The 15,751-nt window shown below is 46.4% G+C and overlaps 1 long non-coding RNA gene across 1 annotated transcript in view; it reads left to right on the top strand.

Moving 5' to 3' along the window:
- The first annotated feature begins 1,823 nt into the window (after positions 1 to 1,823).
- The window catches only part of LOC102137680 (uncharacterized), a 37,828-nt gene continuing 23,900 nt past the window's right edge, over positions 1,824 to 15,751 (top strand). The window contains exon 1 of the long non-coding RNA XR_010577215.1: positions 1,824 to 15,365. This is a non-coding gene — a long non-coding RNA (uncharacterized lncRNA). The remainder of the gene's footprint in view (positions 15,366 to 15,751) is intronic.

The following is a 15,751-nucleotide window of genomic DNA, read 5'->3' as shown; positions in this document are numbered from 1 at the left end:
ATGGAGTATTATGCAGCTATAGAAAGGAAGGAGACAGAAAGCTTTGTACTTGTGTATAAGACATACCATCAAATGAAGAAAAGCAAGGCACAGAACAGTGTGTATAGGTAGCATGCTACATTTTGTGTTTAAAAAGCAGAGAGACCGGGTGTAGTGGCTCACACCTAAAATCTCAGCACTTTGGGAGGCTAAGGAGGGAAGATTGTTTAAGCCCAGAAATTAGAGACCAGCCTGGGCAATGTAGTGGGATTCCATCTCCAATAAATAAATAAATAAAATGAAAAGAGGGGAAATAGAAATATTTACTCATGCATACAGAATGAAATTCTAGAAGGATCTCTGAGGAAGTAAAAACAGTGGTTACCTGTGGGGGCTGAGGCTGGGGTCGGGAAGGGTAGGAGATGAGAGTAACAGGGAGACTCTTCGCTGTTGCCTTTTAATACAGATTTCTAAATTTTGAGCCTTGTCAGTGTATTAACAATTCAAAAATGTAAACTAAATATTCCTTTGTAAACTGCAAAGCACTGTGCAGATGCTAGTTACCTGAACTATTACTAATATAAAAATGAGCTAAATTGCATGGCTAGGATTACAGTCTGTAGGAGGCCGAAAGTGGAATGCTTGGGGGCTCTGCAGGGGCAGAAGTTAGAGTGGGGGTCTCAAAGGAAAAGTGGTCCTCGGTGTTTTACTAGAAAGTGATGGTCAGAATGCAGTGGCGGGTCAGGTGTTGGTGGCCATGACTGCTTCTCCTGCCCAGCTCGATCACTGTGATGGCTGTCTGTCACAGCTGAACTGTCTCACGCATGACATGCAGCTTGTTTGGGTGATGGTGCTGAGACTCCACAGTTTGCCCAGGAGTGCTGGCTCCAAAGCTCTGGCAGCTGTGCTGAGCTGCAGAAGGGCTGTTACCCCTGAGTCTTCCGTTGGGCATGAGTGTGTGTGGCTGCTCCACTCGGATTAACCCATCTGATCCTCTCACAGTGCATGCAGGCAGAAGCTGTGATGACCTCCATTTCACAGATGATAAAACTGAGGCACAGAAGAGTCAAACACTTGACCCAAAGTTCAGCAGTTGGTGGTGACTCTAGGCAGCCTGGCTGGGGAGTGATCCTCTCAACCACCACACACCACCACCTCCTCCACGTGCTTTCCCTTTCTCCCATCGTGCCTGGATTAGGGTACCACCGGGGTGCCAAAGGGAGCCTCCTGACTTGCTGTCAGGTGGAAAGCAAGCATCACTAGTCAGGAGGGACCCCTTTGTCTCTGCAGGGTCTCACGTAGGGCAGGCAGAGTGTAGGGCACATCTGTGACTGCTCAGCCCATTGGGCTCTCCGCCTTTGGGACACAAATCCTGCTGCTTCACCTGTTCTCTCTGAAAGGCGTTAGAGCACCACCTTCACCCCATCCCCGGGCCTCCTGACATCCCAGAGGCATATCTTAGCAGACAGAGGCCTCTTGTCAATTAGAGCAAGGCAAGGGCTTTGCTATCTGCGGAGGGATCGGGAGAGGCGGGGGTGCTGGCAAAGTGAGAGCATCATGTCTCCAATTAAAGTTCTGAGGATTCATCTTCTAACTCAGCCCCCCTCAGAAATTGACATTTATTAGGTTGTCAAAGCTGATTTTTCTTCTTGGCCCTTTCCTGTCGCCAACTGTGTGTGTGTGTGTGTGTGTGCATGTGTGTGTGTGTGTGTGTGTACATGGACATGAATGTAAATAAATACCTACATTTTGCTTTTCAAAAATTAAAAATGCAGTATTTATCCCTATCAGAGACCTGACTTCCTGATTCCTGATGGAATGGAAGGCCAGCCAGAGGGCCGGGGCAGGCCTCGTGGGGTCCGAGGGGGTCTGAGACAGAGGTAGGCCTACCATCTGGAGGTGAAGCTGGCCTCATGCAGAGGCAGCAGTTGCCGGTTGCTGACTATGTGATTTTACAAGTGCCTTACCCCACCACCCTAAAAAATCTCTCTCCCCCACATGCCCCTAAACCTGGAATTTCACTTTTGGGGGCTCATTCCTCTGAATTTATTCATCTTTTTCCTAAAGTTTTTTTTTTAAAGTGAAACGTGAGTCCCTAAGAGGGGAACACATTAAACTGCTGACATCCCAGAAGCATAGAATTCTGAGCAAAAAGACACCCAGTAGTCTTCTCTTCTCTTGTAGAGAGGAAACCAAAATCTAGACAGACTGAGGGATTTGCCCAAAGTCACTCATCACATTAGTGACAATGATGGTGCTGTCACTGAGTTCTCTAACTCCAAGCTCAGTGGAGTCTAGTTTATCAGATTGTTTTTCTTTTCTTTTCCTCTCTCTCTTTTTCCCTTTCTGCCTTTCCTTGTCCTTCCTTCTTTCCTTCCTTCCCTCCCTCCCTCCTTTCCTCTTTCCCTCCCTTCTTTCTTTCTTTCTTCTTTTCTTTTTTCTTTTCTTTCTTTCTTTCTTTCTTTCTTTCTTTCTTTCTTTCTTTCTTTCTTTCTTTCTTTCTTTCCTTCCTTCCTTCCTTCCTTCCTTCCTTCCTTCTTTCTTTCTTTCTTTCCTTTCTTTCTCTTTCTTTCTTTCTCTTTCTTTCTTTGCTTTCCTTCTTTCTCTTTCTTTCTTTTCTTTTTTTCTTTCTCTCTCTCTTTCATTTCACTCTGCTGTCCAGGCTGGAGTGTGTGGTGCAATCATAGTTCACTGCAGCCTCGGAACTCCCTGGCTCTACAATCCTCCACCTACCTCAGCCTCCTGAGCAGCTGGGACTTACAGGTATGTGCCACCGTGTCTGGCTAATTTTAAAATGTTTAGTAAAGAGAGGTCTCCTTGTGCTTCCCAGGCTGGTCTTGAACTCCTGGGCTAAAGTGATCCTCCAGCCTTAGCCTCTTAAAGCGCTGAGATTACAGGTGTGAGCTACCGAGCCCGGCCAGATCAATTTTGTTCGGAGACAAGCAGAAGCCGGGCTGGATGCAGGTCCTGGGCTCCCAGGTGAGGGAAGGCAAATGAGAAGGGGAGAAGACAGGAAAAAGGTAAGACCAATGTGCAAAGAATTTTGCCCACTTCATACTTTTTCTAATCATTGAATATGTTGTCATTTTCATTTTAATCTTTTGCATTTATGATTTGGGACATGAAAGTATGAGACACAGTGGCTATCTGGTCTTGGCTTTCGTTAAGATGGCATATGACAAACTTTAGTTACCTTCCCCACATTCACTATTTTTGTCATGTTTTCTCGTCAGTTCTATTAATGTGACATAGTATTTTTCATTAAATGAACTCATTTTTAAACTTGGTTTATGTCTTTGAAAAGGAGATTTTGTTTTACTGTTGTGCAAGGAAAGCCTGTTATCACTCGTTAGAAATCAATGGCAATCATAAAAATACATATAATGGAATCCAAACAAGGTTATTAAAATTTACTTTGGTGCCTCTCTTGCTGTAAGCTCTTAACCTGTGGACTGTTCTCTCTTTGCAATAAGGAAAATTAGCAAGTACCAGAAAGGCTTGAAAAACCCGCCAGCCGCCAAGTGAGACTTCCTCCCTGAGGTCATCAGGGTCTGTATTGGCTTCCCAGGGTTGCCACGGACTGGGTGGCTTGAAACTACAAAAATTTGTTGTCTCACAGTTCCAGAGACTAGAAGTCTAAAATCAAAGTGTCAGCAGGACCATCACTTTCTGAGAACTGTAGGAGAGAATCCCCTCTTGGCTGTCACAGCTTCTGGTGTTTGGTTGACAAATCTGTGTGTTCCTCGGCTAGCAGCCCCGTAGCTGGAATCTCTGCCTTCCTGGTCACGAGCTCTCCCTGAGCGCTTTTGTCTTCACGGGGCTCTCCTCTCTTTATAAGTACAATGGGCATATTGGCTTAGGGGTCCACCTGTTCCAGGCTGACTTCATCTTAACTAATGACATCTGCACCAATCCTATAATATTTCCAAATAAGGTCATATTCTGAGCACTAGGGGTTAGGACTTCAACCTCTCTTTTTGTAGGGGACCCAGTTCAACCCATGACAGGGTCTTTGAAAAAGCATTGAAAAGGGAGAACTTTTTCCTGATGTGGACAATGCCACTGAATGCCTGTCCAAGGGCCACCAGTGAGACCTGACTCCTTGGAGAAATACTGCATTAAAGGGTTGCGAGGAGGCTGTGAGCTCCCCTCATCTCTCAGAGGCAAGTGGCATCCTTTGGGCCTAAATGGGCCTTTGGTAACTTGGTTCTGGGGTCAGTAGGTGCCCTGAAGTGGGGATGGGTGCACTTGAGGAGGAGCAAACAGCCCCTCATTGATCACAAAATCAACACCGCAGAGATTCTTTACAAGCAGCCAACATTTACTGAGATACTCTTGGGACAAAGACCCCTGGGTCCCTAGTTGTCTGCTTTCTTGAGTGTCTGGTCTTAACCGCTTGTCACTGGCAGCATTGGGCAGAAGAACAAAGGGGAAGGGTGGGCCAGGTGTGGGGACTGCGGAGGAGGAGGAAATTCTGTACTCCTGAGACAGAGGGGCAGCTGCGGCTCTGGGAGGACCATGTCAGAAGGACGGGCAGGCCCTTGTTAGGCACGTTCATGAACAGAAGCAGCGGAAGTCCCTGTTCTCCTAGAGCTGTGCCAGGGTTGGGGGAGGGGAGGCAGACAAATGATACGCCAGGTGGTGACAGTGATAAGAAGAAAAATAAACCAGGCTAAGGGGAGAGAGAACATTCCCTGAAGAGTGAGTGGTGAGTGGACGGGCGGGAGCACCTCAAGCTTCCCTTGCAACAGGGGAGGAGGCTGGCGGGGCTGGGGCAGAGTGGACGAGAGGAAGGAGGCAGGAAAGGAAGGGAGAGGCAGGGGCCTGGCAGTCACACCTGGGTAAGAATAATTTATTCAATATTAAATACCTAGGCATGAGTTTGAGTAGAGAAGCCAGGAATCTGACTTGTTTGTTTTCCATTATTTTATTGTAATAAAATACACACATGGCCGGGCGTGGTGGCTCAAGCCTGCAATCCCAGCACTTTGGGAGGCCGAGACGGGTGGATCATGAGGTCAGGAGATCGAGAGCATCCTGGCTAACACGGCGAAACCCCATCTCTACTAAAAAATACAAAAAACTAGTCAGGCAAGGTAGCGGGCGCCTGTAGTCCCAGTTACTCAGGAGGCTGAGGCAGGAGAATGGCGTGAACCTGGGAGGCGGAGCTTGTAGTGAGCTGAGATCCGGCCACTGCACTCCAGCCCGGCCGACAGAGCGAGACTCCATCTCAAAAAATAAAATAAAATAAAATACACACAACATAAAATGTACCATCCTGACTTTTTTTTTTTTTTTTTTTTTAAGACAGACTCAGTCACCCAGGCTGGAGTGCAGTGGCATAATCTTGGCTCACTGCAACCTCTGCCTTCCAGTTTCAAGCAATTCTCCTCCCTCAGTGTCCCGAGTAGCTGGGACCACAGGCACGTGCCACCACACCCAGCTAATTTTTGTATTTTTAGTAGAGACAGGGTTTCACTATGTTGGCCAGGCTGGCCTTGAACTCTTGACCTCAAGTGATTTACCTGCCTCAGCCTCCCAAAGTGCTGGGATTACAGGTATGAGCCACTGTGCCCAGCCCATCCTGACCATTTTCAAGTGTTCAGTTCAGTGGTATCAAATACATTCATAATGCACAGCAGGCACCACCATCCATCTCCATTACTCTTTCCATCATATCAAACTGAATCTCGGTACCCATTAAGCAACAACTCCCATTTCCCCTTCCCTCCAGCTGCTAGTAATCATCATTCCACTGTTTGTCTCTGTGAATTGACTTCTGTAGGGACCTCGTATAAGTGGAATCATACAGTATTTGTCCTTTTGCATCTGGCTTATTTGACTTGGCATAATGTCTTCAAGGTTCATCAATGTCATGGCGTATGTCAGGATTTCCTGTTTTGAAAATTTTATTTTTAGAGACAGGGTCTCACTCTGTCACTCAGGCTGGAGTGCAGTGGTGCAATCATAGCTCACTGTCATCTCGACCTTCTGGACTTAAGCCATCCTCCCATCCCAGCCTCCTGAGTAACTGGGAGATACAGGTGCGTGCCAGGCTGATTAAAAAAAAAACCAAAAACCAAAAACCAAAAAACTTGTTAGAGATGGGGTCTCCTTGTGTTGTACAATCTGGTCTTGAACTCCTGGGCTCAAGCAGTCCTCCAGTCTTGGCCTCCCAATGTGCTGGGAGATGTGAGCCACAGCACACAGCCCAGAATTTCCTTTCTTTTTTTCTTTTTCTTTTTTTCTTTCTTTCTTTTTTTTTTTTTTGAGCATTGAGTCTTGCTCTGTTGCCCGGGCTGGAGTGCTGTGGCGTGATCTCGGCTCACTGCAAACTTCACCTTCTGGATTCAAGCGATTCTCCTGCCTCAGCCTCCCAAGTAGCTGGGACTACAGGTGTGCGTCACCATGTCTGACTAATTTTTGTATTTTTAGTAGAGGTGGGGTCTCACCATGTTTGCCAGGCTGGCCTCAGACTCCTAACCTCAAGTGATCTACCCGCCTCGGCCCCCAAAGTCTTTCTTTTTTAAGGCTGAATAATATTCCATTGTAAGTAAGTAACACATTTTGGTTATCCCTTCATCCACTGTTGAACACTTGGGTTGTGTCTGCCTCGGGCTTTTGTGAATCCTGCTGCTATGGACACGGGTGTACACATATCTCTTTGAGACCTGTCTTTCAATTCTTTTAGGTATATCCAGAAGTGGAATTGCTGAATCATAGGATAATTTTACTTTCTAATTTTGAGGAACTGCTATACTGTTTTTCCATTCTTTTTTTTTTTTTTTTTTGAGACAGTCTTGCTCTGTCACTCAGGCTAAAGTGTGATGGCACAATCTCAGCTCACTGTGACCTCTGCATCCTTGGTTCAAGCAATTCTCTTGCCTCAGCCTCCCCAGTAGCTGGGATTACAGGTGCCTGCCACCATGCCCGGCTAATTTTTGTATTTTTCATAGAGACAGGGTTTCACCATGTTAGCCAGACTGGTCTCGAACTCCTGATCTTGTGATCCACCCGCCTCAGCCTCCCAAAGTGCTGGAATGAGCCTCCGTGCCCGGCCTGCTATACTGTTTTTCACAGTGGTTCCACCATTTTATATTCTCACCACAGTGCACAAACAAGGGTTCCATTTTTTCCACATACTCACCAACACTTATTATTTTCTGTTTTTGTTGTTGTTGTTGTTGTTGTTGTTTTATCTTTTTTTGAGACAGGGTCTCACTCTAATATCCAGGTTGGAGTGCAGTGGTGTGATCACGGCTTATTGCAGCCTCAACTTCCCAACTCAGGTGATCCTTCCACCTCAGTCTCCTAAGTAGCTGGGACTGCAGTTGTGCACCACCACACCTAGCTAATTTTTTGTATTTTCTGTAGAGATAAGGTTTTGCCATGTTGCCCAGGCTGGTCTTGAACTCCTGGGTTTAAGTGATCTACCTGCCTTGGCCTCCCAAAGTACTGGGATTACAGGTGTAAGCCACTGCATCTGGCCCTATATATATGTATATATATATATATACACACACCTTTTTTTCATAGTGGCCATCTTAATGGGTATGAGGTGGTGCATCATTGCAGTTTTGATTTGCATTTCCTTAATGATTTGTGATATTAGTGTCTTTTCATGCGCCTGTTGGCTGTTTGCTTAACTTCCATGGGGGAGATGTCTATTCAAATCCTTTGTCCATTTTTGAATTGGGTTGTTTGCTATTTTGTTCTTGAGCTCAGTAGTCTGACTTAGTTTTAAACAGATTACCCTGCTGCTGTGCTGAGAGTAATAGACTTTGAGAGGCAAAAGTAGGAGCAGAGAGAGGCTCCCACACTATCCAGACAAGGTGATGGCAGCTGAAGTGCAGGTGGCAGTGGTGAAGGTGGCGAATGGTGAGAAATGATCCGATTCCAGATCTACTCAGAAGGTAGATCCAGTGGGGTTTACTGACTGCGTGAGCTTCCAGGGAGGTTTCAGGCTGACTCCAAGGTTTTTGGCCTGAGCTAGAAGAATGGAGTAGCCACTGACTGAGATGGAGAAGGCTTCAGGGTCAAGCCTGGAGGGAAGACTGAGGCTTCTGAGTGGAGTGCGTTGAAGTGAAGATGTGACTTCAAAGGGAAGATGGTTGCTAGGCAGTGGCATGGATGTGCCTGGAACTCAGGAGAGGGTCTGGGCAGAGAGGCACATTTATGAGTTTGTTATGAGTGTTTACATGGTATTTTAAAGCCATGAGAAAGAATGAGCTCACCTTGAAAGTGAGTGTTTACAGAAAAGGAGTCAAAGGATTGATCTCTAGGGCACTGCAACCAGCCGGGCTGTGAGGACAAATCGACAAAGACGGTGGAAAGGGAGTAGGTGGTGACTTGAGACAAGAACCACTAGAGTGTTGTCCTGGAGGCTTCAGAAAGAAAGTGTTTGGAGGAGGAGGGCATGCCTCACCCTGTTCATTAAATGTGGCTGATTGGAGGAAATGTGTTAATAAGAGGAAAGGCAGAGAAGGTGGGTTCAGAGGCAGGTGGGATGACAGATACAGTGGTGGGAGCCTGTGGCGTTCATTGCTTCTCTTTTTAAGAATCATGGGCTGGGCCGGGCGCGGTGGCTCATGCCTGTAATCCCAGCACTTTGGGAGGCCGAGGCAGGTGGATTATGAGGTCAGGAGATCGAGACCATCCTGGCTAACACGGTGAAACCCTGTCTCTATTAAAAATAGAAAAAAAATCAGCCAGGCGTGGTGGTGGGTGCCTGTAGTCCCAGCTACTCAGGAGGCTGAGGCAGGAGAATGGCGTGAACCTGGGAGGCAGAGGTTGCGGTAAGCCAAGTTCACACTACTGCGTTCCAGCCTGGGTGACAGAGCGAGACTCCATCTCAAAAAAAAGAAAAAAAAAAAAGAAAAAAGAAAAAAGAAAAAGAAAAGAAAAGAATCATGGGCTGAGACTGAGGGGTAGGGAGAAGGTGTTGGAAGTTTGAAGAGAGAAGAGAAGCGAAAGTTGCTTCAGGAAACGTGGTGATTGTTGAGCTGTGCTAAGGGCTCCCTTGACCAGTGGCAACTCCAGAATTTCTATGAGGGCCGAGGGCCGGAGGGGTCTAGTTGGAAGGGAGCTTGACAATGAACTCACAGAACAGCAGCATGAGGTGGTAAAAACGTCAGTCCTCCACACCAAGGAAAAGAGTAACGGAAGAGGGAGAAGAATAACCAATCCTGAAATAGCCCTGTAGGACCCGACAGGGTAGATCTTACAGCAGTAGGGGAAGGGGATGGGAGGGCCTTCCAGACAGGGTGAACCCTATAGCTGGGAGCCAGGTGTCCTCTCTGTCACAGGTGTCTTTTCTGTCACTAGCTGTGTGCAGTCACCAGAAACACAGCCAATGGGATGAGAAGGAAAGCCCAGAACCAGACAGACAGGAGCACCAGGGAGCCATGCCCCTGACCCATCAGGAAAGAAACTTCTGTGACACTTCCTTCTTGTCTCTTGTCTTCTCAAAGTACCAGCCAGACATTTAGGCAGATCTAAGGGTATAGTCTGTATCTCTAAAGCACTTTGGTTGATTCAACACACATGCACCCACACGTGCATCCACACATCAAAGCAGTCATCTTGGGAGGCCATGAACTTATTACAAAGATGTTGCCATGGAACAAAATATTCCTGGAATTCCTTTATGGGAAATCCAACTGAGCGTGTGACATACTGTCTTGGCTGTTCTTTGTGGAGGTCACTTTTTGCATTTCAAGGGTAGACTGATTTCTGGGAACAGTCTAAAGTCATTTAGAGCCAAGTGTGATGACTACAATTAGGGATTAGAGTTTCTGTGGCCACTGATGAGGTCTGATACAGATAGAATAAAACTAGCTTTGTCTTGTTGAAAAGGGGACAATTGTTTTATAGGATTTAATAAGGTACAGTGTGTAAAGTGCCTAGCATAGTTTTTGATCTGTAGCAGGCATTTCATAATAGGTAATTATTAATATTCCTAAAACAGAGACCCTGAAATAAGTACAAGGATTATTGAAGTAAGTGATGTGTTTCCCAAGGTGATGGTTTGAAGGCACAGACTTTATCTAGAATTATAAATTTTGCTAAATGTGTTTAAAAAAGCAGATTCAAAATCTTTTTTTTTAGATGGAATTTCACTTTGCTGTGAGGGCCTGGAGTCAGAAGGGCCTGGCATTGAGTTCACCTTCTGTCCAAGGCTCAAGGCTAGTCAATCTCTGAGCCTGCCTTCCTGCCTTCCTTCTTTTCTTCTTCTTTCCTTCTCTTCTTTCTCTTCACTTCCTATCCTTTCTTCTCTTCCTTCCCTTCCTTCTTTCCTTCTTTTCTTTCTTTTCTTTTTGTTGTTCTTTTTGATGGAGTCTGGCTGTGTTGCCCAGGCTGGAGTGCACTGGCACAATCTCGGCTCACTGCAACCTCCGCCACCTGGGTTCCAGCGATTCTCCTGCCTCAGCCTCCTGAGAAGCTGGGGCTACAGGCACCTGCCATCACGCCCAACTAATTCTTGTATTTTTTGTAGAGACGGTGTTTCACCGTGTTGGCCAGGATGGTCTCGAACTCCTGACCTCAAGTCATCCACCCACCTCGACCTCCCAGAGTTCTGGGGGATTACAGGCGTGAGCCCCTGCACCCGGCCATGCATATTATTTATATACTAACCTATCTATAGAACCAAAAGTTGCAAGACTTGCAGTTTGAAAAACAAGAGATTAAGTGGTTGATAATGCCCTTTCCAATTCTGATATTTTAGGCTTATTGCTAAGTCAGTCAGTGATCGATTGGTTTCATGTGCAGTTAAAAGTTACAGAGATATGTTTATGTAAAGCCTTTAGCACAGATCAAGCTCAGAGTTAGTGTCCCATGACTGTTAATTGCTACTTATACTCTCATTTCCCAGGATTGACTTCAGCAACTTCTTCATTTTGGTTTTTCCCTATTTGGTTTTTCATTTTCTGCCTGCTGTGTCCTGTAATTTTTGATTGTGAGACAAAAAATTCTCTCTTCAGTCTCTCATCTTTCTCTCCAGGTTTTGTCTCCTGAATTCCTTCCCTTCATGTTGATCGATATTAAAAAACCAAGCTCCAGGCCGGGCACGATGGCTCAAGCCTATAATCCTAGCCTTTTGGGAGGCCAAGACGGGTGGATCACGAGGTCAGGAGATCGAGACCAGCCTGGCTAACACGGTGAAACCCCGTCTCTACTAAAAAATACAAAAAAAAACTAGGTGGGCGAGGTGGCGGGTGCCTGTAGTCCCAGCTACTCGGGAGGCTGGGGCAGGAGAATGGCGTAAACCCGGGAGGCGGAGCTTGCAGTGAGCTGAGATCCAGCCCCTGCACTCCAGCCTGGGCGACAGAGCGAGACTCTGTCTCAAAAACAACAACAACAACAACAAAAAAAAACCAAGCTCCAGGTCAACAGGGATCATCTGATCACCTCTCACCCAATCACAGGCCTCAGTGGGCACTTACCTCCTGGGATTGGGCTTTGCAATGATTTTTGGCCTTTGAAGAGTTTTCTTACTTTTCTGTTAGCTCAGCTATGTATTTCTGAAATCCATTTATTCTGAGTTTCAAAATAAATGAATCCTTACTGGGAGGATTTTCTGGACATCTAGACTGCTTAGGACCTGAAAATGACAAGCCTTTAAGTACTTCTCAACAGAGAAATCCTACACACTGGAGGCCACCTCTCCGTCAACAGAGAAAGCAAAATGCACTACCTCCACTGGATAACCAAATGGCAAAGGTCTTCCTTTGAGGGCATGGTGGGGCGGGGAGCAAATTAGGTGACCCTGAAGCAGTGCCTTGATTAAGAGTATGGTGGCCTGGGTTGGGCATAGTGGCTCATGCCTGTAATTCCAGCACTTTAGGAGGCCAAGGCGGATGGATCAACTTGAGGCCAGAAGTTCGAGAACAGACTGGACAACATGGCAAAACTCCATCTCTACTAAAAATACAAAAAATTAGCTGGGTGTGATGGTGCATGCCTGTAGTCCCATCTACTTGGGAGGCTGAGGCATGAGAATCACTTGAGCCAAGAGGTGGAGGTTGCAGTGAGCCGAGATTGTGCCATTGCACTCCAGCCTGGGCAACAGAGCTGGAACCTGTCTAAAAAAAAAAAAAAAAAGATATAGAGGCCTGATTTTCATTCCCATCTCTGGCTGTGATACTCACTGTGTGTTTTTGGGTGAACGTAAAAACTGTAGCCTCATCTGTATAGTGGACATAAGAACTGTACCACCTGATAGAGCTTTTAGAAGATTAAATGAGCTTAAGTGCCCAGCATAGTGCCTGGCTCGTACAAAGTATTCAATAAATGTTGGCTGCCATGTTTTATTTCTTTTCTTCCTTGGCTGCCTTAAGGCCATGGTGTTTCCCATCATCTGAAAAAGCAGGAGTCTCTGCACCGGGTGTCTGGGGACCCGGGTCACTGTCTAGCTGGGAGAATTGGGGCATGTCACTTCATCTTGCCGTTTTCTCACATATAAACATCTCCCTCATCTGTAAAACGAGGGGGTGGACTAAGTGATTTCTAAGCATGCCTCTCGCCCTCATAGTCTGTGATTCTAGTAAGATTGGTGTGAAAAGCAAAATGTAACCCTCAAACTAGAGCATTTTCCCAGGCAGCCGTCAGTCTATCAAAGACTGTGCTTCCCAGAGCTGATCTGTTAAAGTTGGATCTTTGGAATTTGGCACCTATGTTCCCATAGGAGTAATCTTTTAAGTGATGGTTAGCTTTCCGGGACTAGCTTATAACACCCTGCTTACCGCACAGTGAAGCAGAGACTCTGCACGTTTGCACTGGAAACAGTGGGAAACAATACTGTCACAACACTAGTAATTAAACCAAACAGAAAAACAATCCCATTGAATAAGAACTCATTTTTTATTTATCTAGAATTCTGGTGCTTGAGGGAAGCAGGTTAATTTAGAAGAGGAGGAGGTCTAGGAAACATGTGGGGGAGAATCTGCAACTTCGCTTCTGGGCTCTCTCAAGGGATTTAGACTGAGGCTGGTGGCGTAGGTTCTTGAAATGTCTTATTTTGGTTAAAAATTCAAGGATACCTGCTAAACCATTGTATTTTTTCTTTGAGATAGGGTTGACCTATGTCTCTCATGTCTAAAGCCATCGTAATGATTTGAACTTACTAATAAAAAGTGGAGAAGGAGAGAGAAGAAAGGAAAATGAAAGATGAGAGGCAAGAATTCTCCTAGACATCCCCAACTGGTGACCCTCATGGATGTTTTGTTGGGCCTACCCATGCTGACCCACATAGCATTTTAAAGTAAAAAAAAAAATCATCTTCCAGGATATAAAAATTTCATTAAAATATATCCATGCTGGGTGCAGTGGCTCACGCTTGTAATCCCAGCACTTTGGGAGGCCGAGGCAGAAAGATCTCTTGAGGTCAGGAGTTCAAGACCAGCCTGGCCAACATGGTGAAACCCTGTCTCTACTAAAAATACAAAAATTAGTCATTCATGGTAGCACACCTGTAATCCCAGCTACTTGAGATGCTGAGGCACGAGAATCACTTGAACCCAGGAGACGGAGGTTGCAGTGAGCAGAGATTGCAACACTTCACTCCAGCCTAGGCAACAGAGTGAGACTCTGTCTCAATAAAAAAGAAAAAAGAAAATATTTCCTTTTTGGTCCCTGTAAGCATTTGTGTTTGAAGGCCCCAGCTGATATCATTAATAAGAGAAAGAGATTAAAAAGAGTTTGAGTGTAGGGCCAGGCATGGTGGCTCATGCCTGTAATCTTAGTGCTTTGAGAAGCTGATGTGGGAGGGTCCCTTAAGCCCAGGAGTTTGCGACCAGCCTGGGCAACATAGTGAGACCCTGTCTCTAAAAAAAAAAACAAAAAAAAATTAAAAAATCAGCCAGATGTGGTAGTGCACCCTTATAGTCCCAGCTACTTGAGAGGCTGAGGCAGGAGGATCACTTGCCCAGGAGTTTGATGTTATAGTGAACTATGATTGCACTGCTGTACTCCAGCCTGGGTGACAGAGCAAGACCCCATCTTAAAAAAGTGTGAGAGTGGGCTGGGTGCGGTGGCTCATGCTTGTAATCCCAGAACTTTGGGAGGCCAAGGCAGGTGGATCACAAGGCTGGGAGTTCCGAATCAGCCTGGCCAATGTGGTGAAACCCCATCTCTACTAAAAATACAAAAAAATTGACTGGGCATAGTGGAGTGTGCCTGTAATCCCAGCTACTCGGGAGGCTGAGGCAGGAGAATTGCTCAAACCGGGGAAGCAGAGGTTGCAGTGAGCCAAGATAGCGCCACTGCACTCCAGCCTGGGCGAAAGAGCAAGACTCTGTCTCAAAAAGAGAGAAAAAAGTGTGAGAGTAATTGCATGAAATAGATTATCTGAAGGAAGTAATAAAAGTTAGAAACAGAAAAGGGAGGCAAGCCATGCATTGCCCCTGGGTCTGGAAGAGGGTCAGGTTAGACAATTCTTTCTGTGGCCACCAGGTGGCCTTGAAGCTCTGGTACAGCTTGGTTGCTATTGGGAGTGACTTCTGGAGGGCTGGGAGAGGCAATGTGCAAATGTTTGGGACACTTCTATGTACTTAAGGTTTCTGAGTTAACAGGCAGGATTTCCATGCTTGGCTGGTTACTACCATTCTCTGAACCAAATCCTGGGTTGTCCTCAAAAGAATGTGCCTATATTTCTGATATAAGGGCAATTTGGCTGTGGTACTTGATCACTAGGGTGGATGTGGCTGACCTTGATGAGTGGGTGGGGCCCCCTCTACCTACACTGTTCCAGTTGAGACTGTTCCTAGCTCTCTGCTGGTTACTCTCAGGGACTGCCTCTCCTTGCCCATGTCACGGTGAGATGCTGCCTCTGGGTCTTCTTCCTCTCCCTGTCCCTGTATCACTTGGCAGTTTCTGAGTTGCTGCAGCAGACCAGACTCCTCTGGGACATGGTTCTCAAGTTTTGAAGTGTGCCAGTTCCATCTGGGGGTGGGGCAGATGCAACATGAAGATTCCTGGGCTCCATCTCAAACAGAATGAAACAGATTTGAATGGGGTCAGCTCTAAGGTCTCTTTCAGTGCTGCAGGCTGGAATTTGTGAGCACTGCCTGTGTTTAGATTACTCCCCAGTCATGGTTCTTCATGTCTCTTCTCAAGTTCACTTCTCGGGTGAGGCTGCGGCTGGTCACCCAGGGGCTCAGGGGTTAATTCCCTGATGCTCCTGGACTTGTTTACCTAGCCCCATCTTCTGATGCTGGAAAGGGGCCAGGAGCAAAGGCTCTGAGCACCCAGGGAAGAGTCTGCATTGTAGCCTTACTGGATTCTGACAGCCTTTCTCCTCCAGGAGCACATGCTACAGGGCTCTGGTGCAGAAGGAACCTGGGTCTGAGATGTGCAGCATTCAAGTTCCTGTAGGGGCTGTTCATGTGGTGAGTGTGACCTGCATCTTTCTCTGTGTTTCTGCGTTCCAATGCCCCAGAGCTTGCCTTCAGCTCACAGTATGGAGGGGTTATTGACTGAACGGTGACCCTCACTGCAAATTCGTATGCTGCAGCCTTCATCCCGACTCTCTTTGGAGATAGGGCCTTTCAGGAGTTGATTCAGGTTAAATGAGGCCATAAGAGCAGGGCTGTAATCTGATAGGATCAGTGTCCTTATAAGATGAGGCACCAGAGATCTCTCTCTGTGCACATATACTGAGGAAATATCATGAAAGGACACAGCGAGAAGGTGGCTGTCCACAAGTTAGGAAGAGAGGCCTCACTGGAAACTGAATCAGTCAGAGGCTTGACTGTGGACTTGTTGCCTCTGGAGC

This window comes from Macaca fascicularis, chromosome 8 (assembly GCF_037993035.2).
Source record: "Macaca fascicularis isolate 582-1 chromosome 8, T2T-MFA8v1.1".
Lineage (NCBI taxonomy): Eukaryota > Metazoa > Chordata > Mammalia > Primates > Cercopithecidae > Macaca > Macaca fascicularis.
This window is presented reverse-complemented; position numbering and strand designations above follow the sequence as displayed.